This window comes from Pongo abelii, chromosome 7 (assembly GCF_028885655.2).
Source record: "Pongo abelii isolate AG06213 chromosome 7, NHGRI_mPonAbe1-v2.0_pri, whole genome shotgun sequence".
NCBI lineage: Eukaryota > Metazoa > Chordata > Mammalia > Primates > Hominidae > Pongo > Pongo abelii.
The window spans coordinates 97,791,948-97,809,857 of NC_071992.2; positions in this window are offsets into that span (position 1 = coordinate 97,791,948).

Consider the following 17,910-nt stretch of genomic DNA (forward strand, 5'->3'; position numbering starts at 1 on the left):
TTATTATTGTGTGGGAGTCTAAGTCTCTTTGTAGGTCACTCAGGACTTGCTTTATGAATTTGGCTGCTGCTGTATTGGGTGCATATATATTTAGGATAGTTAGCTCTTCTCATTGAATTGATCCCTTGACCATTATGTAATGGCCTTCTTTGTCTCTTTTGATCTTTGTTGGTTTAAAGTCTGTTTTATCAGAGACTAGGATTGCAACTCTTGCCTTTTTTTGTTTTCCATTTGCTTGGTAGATCTTCCTCCATCCTTTTATTTTGAGCCTATGTGTGTCTCTACACATGAGATGGGTTTCCTGAATACAGCACACTGACGGGTCTTGACTCTTTATCCAATTTACCAGTCTGTGTCTTTTAATTGGGGCATTTAGCCCATTTACATTTAAAGTTAATATTGTTATGTGTGAATTTGATCCTGTCATTATGATGTTAGCTGGTTATTTTGCTCGTTAGTTGATGCAGTTTCTTCCTAGCCTCCACGTTCTTTACAATTTGGCATGTTTTTGCAGTGGCCGGTACCAGTTGTCCTTTTCCGTGTTTAGTGCTTCCTTCAGGAGCTCTTTTAGGGCAGGCCTGGTGGTGACAAAATCTCTCAGCATTTGCTTGTCTGTAAAGTATTTTATTTCTCCTTCACTTATGAAGCTTAGTTTGGCTGGATATGAAATTCTGGGGTGAAAATTCTTTTCTTTAAGAATGTTGAATATTGGCCCCCACTGTCTTCTGGCTTGTAGAGTTTCTGCCGAGAGATCCACTGTTAGTCTGATGGGCTTCCCTTTGATGGTAACCCGACCTTTCTCTCTGGCTGTCCTTAATATTTTTTCCTTCATTTCAACTTTGGTGAATCTGACAATTATGTGTCTTGGAGTTGCTCTTCTCGAGGCGTATCTTTGTGGCATTCTCTGTGTTTCCTGAATCTGAATGTTGGCCTGCCTTGCTAGATTGGGGAAGTTCTCCTGGATAATATCCTGCAGAGTGTTTTCCAACTTGGTTCCATTCTCCCTGTCACTTTCAGGTACACCAATTAGACGTAGATTTGGTCTTTTCACATAGTCCCATATTTATTGGAAGCTTTGTTCATTTCTTTTTATTCTTTTTTCTCTAAACTTCCCTTCTCGCTTCATTTCATTCATTTCGTCTTCCATCACTGATACCCTTTCTTCCAGTTGATCACATCGGCTCCTGAGGCATCTGCATTCTTTACGTAGTTCTCAAGCCTTGGCTTTCAGCTCCATTAGCTCCTTTAAGGAGTTCTCTGCGTTGGTTATTCTAGTTATCCATTTGTCTAATTTTTTGTCACAGTTTTTAACTTCTTTGCCATTGGTTTGAATTTCCTCCTGTAGCTCGGAGTAGTTTGATCGTCTGGAGCCTTCTTCTCTCAACTCATAAAAGTCATTCTCCGTCCAGCTTTGTTCTGTTGCTGGTGAGGAGCTGCATTCCTTTGGAGGAGGAGAGACGCTCTGCTTTTTAGAGTTTCCAGTTTTTCTGCTCTGTTTTTTCCGCATCTTTGTGGTTTTATCTACTTTTGGTCTTTGATGATGGTGATGTACAGAAGGGTTTTTGGTGTGGATGTCCTTCCTGTTTGTTAATTTTCCTTCTAACAGACAGGACCCTCAGCTGCAGGTCTGTTGGAGTTTGCTAGAGGTCCACTCCAGACCCTGTTTGCCTGGGTATCAGCAGTGGTGGCTGCAGAACAGTGGTGGCTGTAAAATAGCGGATCTTGGTGAATGGCAAATGCTGCTGCCTGATTGTTCCTCTGGAAGTTTTGTCTCAGAGGAGTACCCAGCCGTGTGAGGTGTCAGTCTGCCCCTACAGGGGGGTGCCTCCCAGTTAGGCTGCCCGGGGGTCAGGGACCCACTTGAGGAGGCAGTCTGCCTGTTCTCAGATCTCCAGCTGCGTGCTGGGAGAACCACTACTCTCTTCAAAGCTGTGAGATGGGGACATTTAAGTCTGCAGAGGTTACTGCTGTCTTTTTGTTTGTCTGTGCCCTGCCCCCAGAGGTGGAGCCTACAGAGGCAGGCAGGCCTCCTTGAGCTGTGGTGGGCTCCACCCAGTTCGAGCTTCCTGGCTGCTTTGTTTACCTAATCGAGCCTGGGCAATGGCAGGCTCCCCTCCCCCAGACTCACTGCCACCTTGCAATTTGATCTCAGACTGCTGTGCTAGCAATCAGCGAAACTCCATGGGCATAGGACCCTCTGAGCCAGGTGCGGGATATAATCTCCTGGTATGCCATTTTTTAAGCCTGTTGGAAAAGCGCAGTATTAGGTTGGGAGTGACCTGATTTTCCAGGTGCTGTCTGTCACCCCTTTCTTTGACTAGGAAAGGGAACTCCCTGACCCCTTGAGCTTCCCGAGTGAGGCAATGCCTCGCCCTGCTTCAGCTCGCGCACGGTGCGCTGCACCCACTGTCCTGCACCCACTGCCTGGCACTCCCTAGTGAGATGAACCCGGTACCTCAGATGGAAATACAGAAATCACCTGTCTTCTGCGTTGCTCACACTGGGAGCTGTAGACCAGAGCTGTTCCTATTCAGCCATCTAGGCTCCACCGCATTCGTATAATATTTTTAAAAATTTCACTAAGATGGCAATGCCATTAACAATAATGGGATATGTAAGATTTCTGTTTAAATTTACTTTCATTCATATAAAGCTTTTATTTCTTCCTTTGATATTTTATCTAAATATTCTTAAATACTTGAAAATAGCACTTTAATGCTCTGTTCTCAGCTACACATACTCAATTATTTGAACTCTAATTTCTTACATTTAAAGTTTTACTATTTTTTTCAGTTTAATTTTATTTTAGTGATGCCAAAACTCAGTTTATAAGTTAAGTTGCACTTATGGCAAAGCAATGTGAATGGTAAAAACTACAAATAAATACACCAGAGAGTTCTTTTTTTATGGCTTATTTAATTTTTTAATGATTATAAAAAAGTCTTAAAAGAGATTTAAAGGTAGGTGTTTTTCAAATTACCACCCAATAGCTTTGTTTTCTGAATTTATAGATAACTTGAAAACATTTGAATTTAGTTGCCATTCGATTTTTAAGACTTTGGAAATTAAATGGATATATTAAAATGCATATATCAATTTCAAAATAATTCTCATTTTCATAGCTTTAAAAAAAATATTGCATTTACATATCTTTCCAGAAATCATACACTTTTGAATTTTTAACACATGGCAAATTTCATCATGTATGCATTAATATATCATCAAGCTAATTGATGTTTGCAAATATAATTGAAATGAAAGATTTATCTGATTTATACATATTCAATGTCATTTCACATTCCTATCTGTTAATGAGTTAAAATATGGAAATATGTCTAAGAGAGAAGTAGGTGATGGAAATATGGTTTGAGGCATTGATATCGTATCCTAGTATACATTTGGTTAACTACAATGTAGAATCAATTGAGGTAATTAAATATTTTCCACTTTTTTTCTAATATTAAAAAGTTTAACGTTGATAGTAGAATGAAAATTCACTAGATCATAAAGAACTCAGGGTTAAGAATCAGACTGACAGCCAAATGCAGCAAATGTCATAATGATGACCTATTTGTCAGAGTTGTTGTAAGAAAAATGTGAGATACAATAGATGTAATTTCTAGAAAAATATTGGTTACAAGTATGCATTAGTATGTATTCAATTTATTCGGGATATATTTTAAGTGTTATTTTTTTCTGCAATTGCTGATGGTTCATTACCATTAATGTCTGACTCCTTAGAAACAGAGTTGCCTAATAACAGCCATTCTTTTTGCTTACTTGACTGTTTTACAATTATGAAATCAAAGACATTTGAAGGCAGCCCAAATAGAATCTTTATTTTCCCGGAATATTTTTGATAATGTTGCTTAAGGATGCACATAAACAAAATTAGCTTGAAAATCGAGAATGACATAGGCAAGACGTAATTTTTTAAAATTTCCTTATCATCTTAGATTCTCTTTACTGCATGAACTAGGCTGTTAACGAATAGTCTTTTAAGGAAAATATGTTTTTGCGCAGAATTTGCTTTCAGTGAAGTAAGAGACATTTTCAGATGCTTGTGGATATATCAGCACAAAACTAGCATGTATATTAAACAGACAACATGCTTAGGGTATCACTATTTGCTCATATCAATTTGGGTTTGATCAAGGAGGTAGAAACACTGTGAAAGATATGGCATAAGGTACTCATTAAAGGGTGTACAATTTTTGAGTCATTTTCTTAAAAAAGATTCTATGAGAGCCTGTGGTTTCTGTAATTGGTGGAGGACCTGAATTTGCTGTAGAACTGTAGGCTGGTGTCAAGAAGAAGTGTCCCAAGTGAAGCAGAGGTGAGCAAAGATAAAATAGAATTCAAGAAGATAAAATGAAAATTGTATCCTTCACTCACTGCAGGCACTCTTTGCCATGGTGCTACATGCAAACCTGTCCCAAGACATTGTTGAAGGAGGGTGTCCATTGGGACATTAAGCAATTATACGTGGCTGCTTCCTAATGCTCCAATGTGACACAGAAGATCAGGGTCAACAGGGAGAAATTCAATAGGTCCTGGTGCTCATCATTGATCTTCAGAGCCAGATGGTTCCTGCCTCACTCTGACTTCCAACTCACACCTAACCTGTCATCACACAGGGAAAGGGATTTGGGGAATAGCTCAGCTTAGCTAAATTGAACTAGTACACAAATCAAAATATATGGACTCCTAAAAGATATGGCCCTAGGCTTAGAGAATTTAGCTTAATACAAGTATTAAGTATTATTAATAATAAGGCATGTGTTGCAACAATTGTAATATAAAATAGAGTGTGCTATGGCACACATAATTAGAGGCTTACATCTACAGTGTCATTACAGCCTTAGAAATTACCACCTTCTTTCTGAGTGCTGAAGAGAGAAATATTGTTTTTATATATTGAATTTTTTATACCCCATCTCTTTTAAGTGTTGACTTGTGACCATTTCATCAGCAATTCCTGTTTTTTTGTTTTTGTTTTTGTTTTTGTTTGTTTTTTGAATAGCAACAACTAAAACTAGAGAGGAATAGATTAAAAGTTTCTGGTTTAGATTTGACAACCTTTTTAAGAAATTTATTTCAATACATGTTCGTATGTCTCTGATTCCTGGAAGTCATTGAAACCTTATCCACAAAGGACAAAGACCAAGGACACAGACTTCACAGTGAGCCATTTATAGCAGAGAAGTCCTGCAGATTTTGAAAGAGTAAGCAGGCTTTCCTTTTCTCCTGAGTTCCTGTCAGTCAATGCCAGTGTGACTTGCTCACTGTCATTGAGCTCAGCCTTAAAATCAAGAAGCATGAGGATCAAATTCCTTAATGCCAATAATTGGGATGTTTTGGAGAACTTAAAATGTTAAATATTAGAGATGAAAAAATTTAATAGCATTTAAGCATTTTTTAGCTCCTGTCATACCACTATAAATCTGTTTATCTGTACTATAATTTTAAAATTGTGCTTTTCCTAGGCATATTTTAAATAAAATTTGTTAACTGGTTGTTGAACAGTTTGAACTCAGTAGGGCACAAACATGAAAATCAATTAGCATATTCCAAGTGACTATTATGTGCCAAGCTTCATAGGAAGCACCACAAGTGATATAAAAATGAATTAGGCATGACCCCAGCCTCAGAGAATTTAGCTTAGTAGAGGAAATAAGGCATGAGTAGCAACAATTGTGCTATAAAATAGGCTGTGAAATGCCGCAAGACTATTAGAATCTTACATTCAAGCTATTATATGACTTTAAAAATCAATCACCAGATTCTTTCTAAGGTTGGACAAGAGAAGAAGCATTGTTAGAGGTTGAATTTATTTAAACTCAAATGTCAATTTGTGGGCATTGTTATCAAATGAAAAAATATACACACATTTACTAAAAGTAGACTGCTTCTGACTAGCAGAATTTAAAAGTGGCATCTTAAAGGAGAGTATAGTATGGGAAAATAAATACTAGTTTTTGTAACTAAGTAAATTTAGATATTAACTTATTAATAATATCTTTTGGCCAAATGACCTAGACAAATTTAATTATATTTTTTTGGTCATCAAAAGTAGTCAAGAGCATTATGTGGACTATCCAACTAATAATAGGACAATAACTTTTATCTCTAATGTGGTTATTATAAATATTTTAATGAACATTTATATTTTAATAAAATTCTATATATTCAGACCATTTATTTTATTTTATTATATGTTATTTCAGTAGTTTTTGGGGAACAGGTGGTGTTTGGTTACATGCATAATTTCTTTAGCAGTGATTTGTAAGATGTTTGTGCACCTGTCACCAGAGCAGTGTGCATTGTACCCAATGTATAGTCTTTTATCCCTCACCCCCTCTCACCTTCCCCCCAGGTGCCCAAAGTCCATTATGTCATTCTTATGCCTTTGTATCCTCATAGCTTAGCCCCCACTTATAAGTAAGAATATATGATATTTGGCTTTCCATTTCCATTCCTGAGTTACTTCACTTAGAATAATGGTCTCTAACTCCACCCAGGTCTTTGTGAATGCCATTATTTTATTTCTTTTTATGGCTGAGTAGTATTCCTGTGTGAGTGTATGTGCCTGTGTGTGTGTGTGTGTGTATATATATATGTGTATATATATATATATATATACTGTGTTTATATATATACATGTACTGTATATATATATACACATGTACTGTGTATATATACACACACGTATACTATATATTATATTTATATATACTATATTTTCTTTATCTACTCATTGGTTGATGAATATTTAAGCTGGTTTCATATTTTTGCAATTACAAATTGTGCTGCTATAAACATGTGTGTGTGTCTTATTCATGTATGACTTCTCTTCCTCTGGATATATATCCAGTAGTGGGATTGCTGGATCAAATGGTATTCTACTTTTAGTTCTTTAAGGTATCTCCATACTGTTCTTCATAGTGGTTGTACTGGTTTACATTTCCACTAGCAGTGTAAAAGTGTTCCTTTTTCAACACATCTACACAAGTATCTATTGTTTTTTATTTTTTAAATTATGGCCATTATTGCAGGAGTAAGATGGTATCTCATTGCGTTTTTAATTTGCATTTCCCTAATAATTAGTAATGTTGAGCATTTTTTCATATGTTTGTTTGCCATTTGTATACAAAAGATCATTCAAGGCTACTATGCACACACTCAAGGCAAATATGCACAATCTCATGACTGAATATGCGCAGATCTTCTGCTTGAATATTTTCATGAATTTATCTCCTCTGGATTTTCTAGTTTGTGTGCATAAGGGAAACATTTTCAATCAGGAAGAAATAGAAACTCCAAACAGACCAATAACAAGTTAAAAAATTGAAATAGTAATTGAAAAGTGCCCACAAAAAAGTCCAGGACCAGACGGATTCACAGCTGAATTCTATCAGACATTCAAAGAAGAATTGGTACGAATCCTATTGACTCTATTCCATAAGATGGAGAAAGAGGAAATTATTCTAAATGATTCTATGAAGCCAGTATCACCCTAATACCAAAACCAGGAAAGAGGTAACAAAAATAGAAAACTGCAAACCAATATCCCTGAAGAAGATAGCTGCAAAAATCTTCAACAAAATACTGGTGAACTGAATCCAACATCATATCAAAAAGATGATACACCGTGATCATGTGGGTCTCATACTCGGGATGCAGGGATGGTTCAACAAATACCTGTCAATAAATGCAATATACCACATAAACAGAATTAAAAACAAAAATTATATGATCCTCTCAATAGATACAGAAAAAGCATTGAAAAAATCCAGCATCCTTTTATGATTAAAACCCTCAGCAAAATTTGCATAGAAGGGACATACCTCAGAGTAATAAAAGCCATCTATGACAAACCCACAGCCAATATTAACTACTCAATCAAGACTCAATCCCTTTTACAACAGCTGCAAAAAAAAAAAAAAATACGAATATACCTAAGGAAGTGAAAGATCTCTACAAGAAAAACTACAAAACACTGTTGAAAGAAATCATTGATGATACAAACAAATGGAAACATATACCATGCTCATGGATTGGTAGAATCAATATTGTGAAAATGACCATACTGCGAAAAGCAATCTACAAATTCAATGCAATCCTCATCAAAATACCATCATCATTCTTCACAGAACTAGAAAAAAAATCCTAAAATTCATATAGAACCAAGAAAGAGCTACATAGCCAAAGCAAGACTATGCAAAAAGAAGAAATCTGGAGGCATCACATTACCAAACTTCAAACTACACTACAAGGCTATAGTTACCAAAACAGTAAGGTACTCGTATAAAACAAGCAGATAGACCAATGGAAGAGAATAGAGAACCCAGAAATAAAGCCAAATATTTACAGCCAACTGATCTTTGACAAAGTAAACAAAAACATGAAGTGAGGAAAGGACACCCTATTCAACAAATTGTGCTGGGATAATTGGCAAGCCACATGTAGAGAATGGACCTGGATCTTCATCTCTCACTTTATTAAAAAACAACTCAAGATGGATCAAAGATGTAACTGTAAGACCTAAAACCATAACAATTCTCAATGATAACATCAAAAAACCTCTTCTTGACATTGGCTTAGTCAAAGAGTTCATGACCGAGAACCCAAAAGCAAATGCAGCAAACACAAAGATAAATAGATAGGACCTAATTAAACTAAAAATCTTCTGCATAGCAAAATAAATAATCAGCAGAGTAGAGAGATAACCCACAGAGTGGGAGAAAACATTAACAAACTATGCATCCAGGAAAGGACTAATGTCCAGAAACTATAAGGAACTCAAACAAATCAGCAAGAAAACATCAAACAATCCCATCAAAAAGTGGGCAAAATACATGAATAGACAGTTCTCAAAAGAAGATATTTAGAATATTTAAAGGAGATTTATTTGTGTATACTTTATCTTATATGCGATTTAAACTTTTTATTTTTTCTTCCAAATTGCATCTTTTCACAATGACTTTTTATTTTCAGTCATTTATATTACTATGTGGCACCTATATGCTTTAAAAGACATAAGCAGATAAACCTCTTAATTTTAGAGAATACTCTAATGCAATTACACTTTTAGCAATTAAATTATGTAAATCTGAGGTCAATTTATAGTTTTAATCATCCTTTGCATTCTGTACTTCAATTTACCCCTCTAAGAAAAGAATTATATATTACCATTTTGATAAGATCAACAGTTTTATAAGCTGCTGTGAAGAAATTGGGGGAAAAGTATATTTTTGAAACAGAGATATGTGTTTGGAAGTTTCTAAGGAAACTAAATTTTTAAATGCAGTAATAACAACAGCAAAAATCAAAACAATCTGGATCAAGTTTCAAAAACCAAAATTTTACCCAAAAATATAAAACTATAATTCCATGTAGTATACCTTTTGCAGAGATTTGCTAGAAATACAATGGATTTTGGGGGTTTTAATAAATGTGATGTTACGTCTCAAATTAAATATGCCACACGTAAAAATAATTTAGCAGTAATATTTTAAATTTCCTTGCAATTTTATATTATTTTATTTTGTTTATTAGTTTATATGGACAACATTTTGACTTCTTTTTTGCATAGAAACATTATGTATTTATCTCCTGCTTTTATTTAATATTTTACTTATCAAATATCAAACTAAATGTTTAAATATTAAATAAAACAAAGTATTAATATTAAGTGATTTTTATAAGCCATAAATTGCTATATATGAGTATGTGTATATATGTATGTAATATTGTGTAATATCAATTGAATACTAATGGTTATTAGTATCACTGTGATTACCATCAATTTTGTTACATTACTGTGTTCTGAGTTTGGTATAATGCATTATTTGGAAGCTTATAGGCAAAAGGCAGAATGCTCTAGAAAGAGATGGGCTTTGCATGTTATCAGAGCTGTATTTGTACTTATTATTTACAGGTGTCTAAGTGTTGACAGTAGATGCCAATAAAAGAAAAATGTTGAATATTGCAAAGTTATTACATTGTTCCCAGGAAGACATGGGTTTGAATTTAAGCTCTGCCACCCCTGAATCATAAGGGCTTGGGAAAATTCCTTAAACCAGAATTACCAACTCTATTTTGGTAATGTTAAAAAACTTACTGGCAGAATTTTTGTAAATACTATAAAGATAATTCTAAAAAGGTAATAATTATGATCATCATCTATTCATTCTTTTAATCTTATAAAGGTGTAAAGACATAATATTTTATGGAGAGAATAAGTACATGCTTAATAATGTTACCCTGTTATGAATAGAAAACTCAGTTGCACTTGTTGTCTATAGGTGATTCTTATTAATTAACAGAAATATACTGGGTTGCAGTTGAAATAAAATTAAAGAATTTGCCATTTGTGTTAATTTATGTGCCAGTCCATGCAAGAATCAAGAGTTAAATGCAGAGGTCCTGGCACCCAGGCCAATGGCATCTAAAAAATAATTTTCAAAATATTTTTTGAATAACAGTGGTTTCAAAACTAGGTAATTGTCTTCTCATTTATGTAAAATATCCAAGGTGGGTAAACCCATAGACACAAAAATACATTGATGGTTGCCAAGATCCAGGGGAAATAAGAAATGGAGAATGACTGTTTAACGGGTATAGTACAAGATTTTGGTGGGGGGAGGGTGATAAAATATTTTGGAATTAGATAGTGCTATACGTTGAATAACCTTTTGAATGTACTAAATGGAACTGAATTATTTACTTTAAAAAGATAATGTTATTATATGTATTGCACCTGATTAAACAAAAACCAGATAACAATAACATAATTAAATTTGTGGGGGAAAATGTTTAAAAATTTCTTCAGAAAAAAAGATAATGGTCTATGTACAGGGTTCAGATACATTTTAATATGCATTTTTGTCCTATAAAATCGATGGCAGATCCTGAAGTTCCCAAAAACAAGCAATGTTTCATTTGTTTGAAAGATAGGGAGTTAAATAATATCTAAAATAAGCTACTGTACATTTTGACCAAAAAAAACCCCAGCAAGAAGGTATCATAAGAACTGAATGGGGGACTTCCAGTTGAATGAAGGCATTAACTTGATTTGTCTACTGTTGGAAGAAATTATTTCAAGGCAAAAAATGACAAAAACAAGCAAAATATAAATTAGGAGACATCTAAGATTTTGTCTTAGTAAGTATGGGCTGCTATCACAAAGTATCATAGACTGGGGTCCTTATAAACAATAAAAATGTATTTCTCACAGTTCTGAGGTTGGAGGTTGGAATTTATAAGATCCACATGCCAACATGGTTGAGCCCCTGTGTGGGCCTTTTTCCAGGTTGCAAAGCGCTGATTTCTTCTTGTATCCTCACGTGATGGAAACAGAGCCAGCTATCTATCTGGCCTCTTCTTGTAAGGACATTAAACCCATTAATGAGGGACTGCTCCTCACAATCTAATTACTTCCCAAAGGAGCCACAAACAAGACCATCACATTGGGATTCAATTTCAACATATGAATTTTGGGGGTCACAAACATTCAGTGCATAGGAGATACTCAACTATAAATTAGGACGGTTTGGAAAAATAAGGATATTCATCTAGAGGTTTCTGCAAAAGGAAGCCAAAATAATTTCCCAAAACTTTGCATATAAAAAACACCTAATGATACAACTTTTCAAAAGTGACAGGCTAAGAGAAACATTGTAGAAGGTACAAAACATGGAGTCATATGAATATGCCCCTGTGGCTCTGGGGATAAGAAAGACTACATTGCAAACAATGCTGCTGCTGCTCACTTCCATTATTCAGTGAAACTAAGCACTCATGAACCAGCAGATGAAAACCTTATGGTCATAGGAGAAACCTTTTAGTTTGGAACACAGTTCTCCACATAAACTACTAATTTACCACTCTTTCTTCAATGAGCAATCACAAACAAAGCAATACAGGATCTGTATAATGTTACAAAAAAGGAGAAGAGTTAAAAAAATAAATGGATAGTAGATGAATAATATCAAATAGAAGAAATGCATATTGTCAAGAAGAAGATAAAAGTTATGCTCAATTGGCCAGGCACGGTGGCTCACACCTGTAATCCCATCACTTTGGGAGGTCAAGGTGGACAGATTGCTTGAGGCCAGGAGTTGGAGACCAGGCTGGCCAAAATAACAAAACCCGATTTCTACTAAAAATACAAAAATTTGCTAGGTGTGGTGGCGGGCACCTGTAATCCCAGCTACTCAGGAAGCTGAGACAGGAGACTCTCTTGAACCTGAGAGGTGGAGGTTGCAGTGAGCCAAAATTGTGCCATTGCACTCCAGCCTGGGAGACAGAGCAAGACTCTGTCTAAAAAAATAAATAAAAATAAAAAGCTCAATTATTTTTGAACACATTTAATAAAGTAATTGAAGCAAAATTAAAAGCAGAGTTATGAGAACTCAGAGAAAGCCCATTTAAAATAGCTACAAATAAAATACAATACTTAGAAATCAGGTTAACCAAAGAAATCAAAGATATCTACAAAGAAAACTATAAAATACTGATGCTAAAAATTTAAGAGGATACAAAAAATAGATATTTCATGTTTATGAATTTGAAGAATCAATATTGTTAAAATGTCCATACTACTGAAAGCAATCTGGAGATTCAATGTAGTTCATATCCAAATATGAATGACAATCTTTGGAGAAATAGAAAAAATAATCCAGAAATTCTAAAATGTAGATGGAATCACAAAGAACCTAGAATAGCTAAGGCTCTTCCGAGCAAAAGGGAAAAAAAAACAAAAAAAACCCCAAATACTGGGGGAATCAGATTACCTCATTTCAAATTATACTACAAAGCTACAGTAACCAAAACAGCATGGTGCTGGCCTAAAAGTAGAGCGATATACCAGTGGAACATAATAGAGAACCCAGAAATAAATCTAGTTATCTATAGTGAACTCATTTTAGATAAAGGTGCCAAAAACATACATTGGGAAAAGGAAAGTCTTTTTAATAAATGGTGCTAGGAAAGTTGGGTATCCATATGCAGAATGAAACTAGAGCCCTATCTCTTCTCATATGCAAAAATCCAATAAAAATGAATTGTAAACTTTAAGACCTCAAACTATAAAACTACTAAAAGAAAAAAATGAGCAAACTCTCTAACACATAGAACTGGGCAAGGATTTCTTGAATAATACCCCATGAACACAGGCAACCGAAGAGAAAATTAATAAATGAAATCACATAAAATTAAAAACCTTCTGCACAGCAAAGGAAAGCAATCAACAAAGTGAAGAGACATCTCACAGAATGGGAGAAAATATTTGTGACTATCCATTTGACAAGGAAATAAGAACCAGAATATATAAAGAGCTCAAACAACTCCATAGAAAATAATACTCTGATTTAAAAATAGGCAAAGATTCTGAATAGATATTTCTCAAAAGAAGACATAAAATGGCTAACAAGTATATGAAAATGTGCTCAACATGAATGATCAGAGAAATGCAAATCAAAAGTACAATGAGATATCATCTCACCCAAGTTAAAATGGCTGTTATCCAAATGGCAGGCAATAACAAATCCTGGTGAGAGTGCAGAGAAAGGGGAACTCTTGTACACTGTTGTTGGAAATATAAATTAGTACAACCACTATGGAGAAGAGTTTGGAGATTCCTCTATGGTAAAAATTGACCTACCATGTGATCCAGCAATCCCACTACTGGGTATATAACCAAAAGAGAGAAAATCAGTATACAGAAGATATACTTGCAGTCTCATGTTTACTGTCACACTATTCACAATAGCCAAGATTTGGAAGCAACCTGAATGTCCATCAAATGTCAAATGAATAAAGAAAATGTAGTACATACATGCAATGGAGTAATATTCAGCCATAAAAAAGAATAAGATCCTGTCATATGAAACAACATGAGTGGAAATGGAAGTCATTGTGTTAAGTGAAATAAGCCAAGAACACACACAAACTTAGCATGTTCTCACTTATTTGTGGGAGCTAAAAATTAAAACCATTGAACTAATAAAGATAGAGAGTAGAATGATAGTTACCAAGGCTGAAAAAGATAGTGGGACAGGGAGGGAAATAGAGATGGTTAATGGGTACAAAATAGTCATATAGTCATATAGAATGAATAAGGTGTTTTTTTTGATAATACAACAAGGTGACTCTGGTCAACAATAATTCATTGTACATTTTTAAATAACTATTTTTAAATAAAAGATTATAATTGGATTGTATGTAACACAAAGAAAGGATAAATCCTTGAAATGATGGATAAACCATTTACACTGATATTATTATGCATTCTATGTCTGTATCAAAATATCTAATATTCCCCATAAATAAATATACCTACTATGTACCCATAAAAAATTTCTATAGTAGATATGGTAGATATGGAAAAGTACAACAAGGAGATAAATAGTGAGCCAAAAGTACTCAGGAAATATGAATAAAATCAATACATCACTATTCTCTCTCTTAGCTGGTCATGAGATGAAGCATTCCTTTAAAATTTGGGATGCTGATATTTTGGGGGTTACATGTACAGAGGAGAGGATGATTATGAACTCTCTTCTCTTCCCTCTTTTCCTAGGGAGTTCTATGGAGTGATGGGGTTTCTCAAGACTAGAAATCATTCCAAATATTTATATTTTGGCATCATCTTTATTTTAGGCATGCATCAAGCACAGTATTTTTAAACATCTTTAACAAGTCATTACACAGAGAGAGATATAAATATATTACTTAGATGTATATGATTATAGAGGCATTATGGGAGAAAGGTATAATTTGTTGCCTAGCTTTTGAAAAAGTGTGACTAAAATGTTTGTCTCTTAGACGCAACCATGTTGGCAAAGACATTTAGAATGAGACTTTGAGAACAGTTTCAACCTGCATATAAGATATATAATTGGAGGGCACGGGAATATTTTCTATGCTAGGTATTTTAAAAGTTGATGTTTATTGTGTTTTCTACCTATCCAAAGTTATGTGGCAAAGAAATGCTCACAGATATTTTGAACACAACAGCATTCTACTATAATTCCAGGCACATGAAGTGCATTCTTGAAAATCTCAATCACTGTTATAAATTGATATTATAACATAGTAAGTATATCCAAGGATAAGATATTCCTACAAGGGTTAATGTTTATCTCTCTCTCAACATATTTTTAATATGTATTGAAAAAACTCTTTAACATTTATTCCATTAAGAGAAAAGAAATGAAAATATCAACAGAAATAATTTGAGACAGTCAGAAACTAAGAATATAATAGCATTAATTAACAGATATAAAGCATTAGAAATAGGCTATTCTCCTTTATATTAGAAAAATAAAATAATTAAAGAGGCACGTAGGCTATTACAGTCTAATCTCTCTCTCTTGCCGTCTCTCTCTCACTTCTTATGTTTTTCACTTTGGTAAGACTGAAAAATAATGCAAAAGAGCAATTTGCTAGGTTGAAAGAATTAAATTGATAGGTTCTAAAAATTTAAGAGACAAATCAATACAGAGCATCACTTCAAATCCTTAGACTAATTTGATTTGAAATCAACTCTTCTTTGTTCCTTGGCACATTTTTTTCCAGCATTTTCCACTGGGATAATGCTGTTTTATTAATAAAATTGAACTTGCATAAAAACACAAAGAATGAACATGTCTTCAATTATAGTGTCTACAAAGAAGTAGTTGAAACTATTCTGGCATAGCAACATCCTAAACTCTAATAGTGCAAACCTACTTTGTAGCTCTGAAGTCACCCACTGACTTAGGTTATCTATTCACAACATTGTGAATATCTTTTTCCTCATAGATTCATTCTTTATTTCTTCATTGCAAAATAGCCAAAAAGAAATACAGACGAAGGGCGAAATTCCTGCTTCCTAAGAGTTTATAGGAGATGGGCAAATTGTTAATTAAATCAAAGAGTAATAATAGCTCAAGTATTGTAGGCATTCTGAAAAAAAATAAAAAGAGAACTACCATATGATCCAGCAATCCCACATTGGGGTATTAATTATAAAGGATTGAAAACAAGATTTTAAAGACATATTTACACTCAATGTTTATTGCAGCACTACATACTATAGCAAAGAGCTAGAGACAACCTAAATGTTCACTGACAGACAAACGGATAAGCAAAATGTAATATATATATAATATATATATAATATATGGAATGGATTATATGGAATATGACAATGGAATGTTATAAAGCCTTTAAAAGAAAGGACTTCTGTCATATGCAGAACATGATAAACTTTGAGGATATTATGCTAAGTGAAAGCAGCCAGTGACAAAATGACAAATAATGCATAATTCCACATATATCAGGTTTCCAGAGTAGTCAAAATCATCCAAACCTAAAGTAGGAGTGTGGTTGCCAGGGTCTGTGGGAAGAGGGAAATGGGAAGTTGCTTTTCAATAGATATAGAATTTTAGCAATGCAAGATAAAAGTTCTAGAGATCTGTGGTACAACAATGCGCATATTCTGTTATGTTCTGCTATGCCCTTACACATTTGTTAAGATGGTAGGTGTTATGTTATGCCTTTTACCATTTTAAAAGGAATAGCAGAATGCATTGAGACTGTGTCTGAAAAAACAAATATTTGCATGTTCTATCAAGAAAAAGAACAAAAACTACGCTAGGCATTCTAAATTCTGAATAAGGCCCACTGCAATTTCTGTTGGCTCTGTACTTTTAATGATACCTTTCGGCTTTATTACTGTACACCTAGCAGTTAACTCCTAAAACATGTTTATCTGCTTCTAAGTCAGAAACAAACACATAAGCCGTTAATTGGAATTATAAAATGAAAATGTTTTCCTCTTTCCAATAAAGGACACATAACAATATTGGTAGTGTAAAGTGTTTTTGTTAAGTTAGTACCTATAATTCTGTGCCCAGTATCCTCTTCTACCACATTTCCCCAAAAAACTCTCTGTGTGTCAAGTGGTAAAATATAAATTACAAGTGGTAAAATATAAATTACATAAGCTGACCTTCAGTAATAGTCATTTTATGTGAAAACAAAAACATTGTTTCTGCCTTTTTTCCCCTTTCTTCATCTCATATTCTTTTCACTACAGATTTATATCAATAAAATACAGTAATACACTAAAAGATTTGTCATGAGAATTAATTTAAAAATTCGTCTATATGAATGCAACACTATGTTCATTATTTTGCAGATTATACAAGATATGCTCTTCTTATTAATAGGGGTTGTTTTAACTTAATCACTATACTTATAATCTCTTTTTCATATTTTTGAAGTTCAACTATTAATATTTTGTTAATATAGTATTTATATGCTATAGGTAAAATATATTCTTATAGAGCATAAGATTCTAAATATAATTAATGTACATGTTTTAGAAAAACTAAAATACTTTTACACTTCTATGATTCATCTAAACTTAGCAGCATGTATTCATGAAAGTTGCCATTCAAGAAGATGAAAACACTGACAGGTTACATAAAATAGATTAATATTGTCTGGCCACTGTTGTAACACAACCATTATCCCAACAGCTAGGAATCACTAAAAAACAAATATAAAAGAAAATTTAAAAATCAAGCCTTGACTGTCAGAAAAAAATTTAAAGTAGAGTGGCTAAGGAACAGAAAGAAAAGTACTGCCTGATTTCATTCATGTGACATCTAAAAAAGTTGATTTCACTCATGCGACATCTAAAAAAATTGAGCTCATAGAGGTAGAGATAGTATCATGATTAACCAGAGGCTGGGGATGAGGAGTTGGGGAGAAATTGGTCTAAGGATATAAAATTTCAGTTACTTAAGAGACAAAAGTTCAAGAAATCTATGATACAACATGGAGACTATAGTAAATATCTATGTATTGTATTTCGAAAATAGCTGAGAGTGTATTTTAAGTATTCTCACCAGAAAA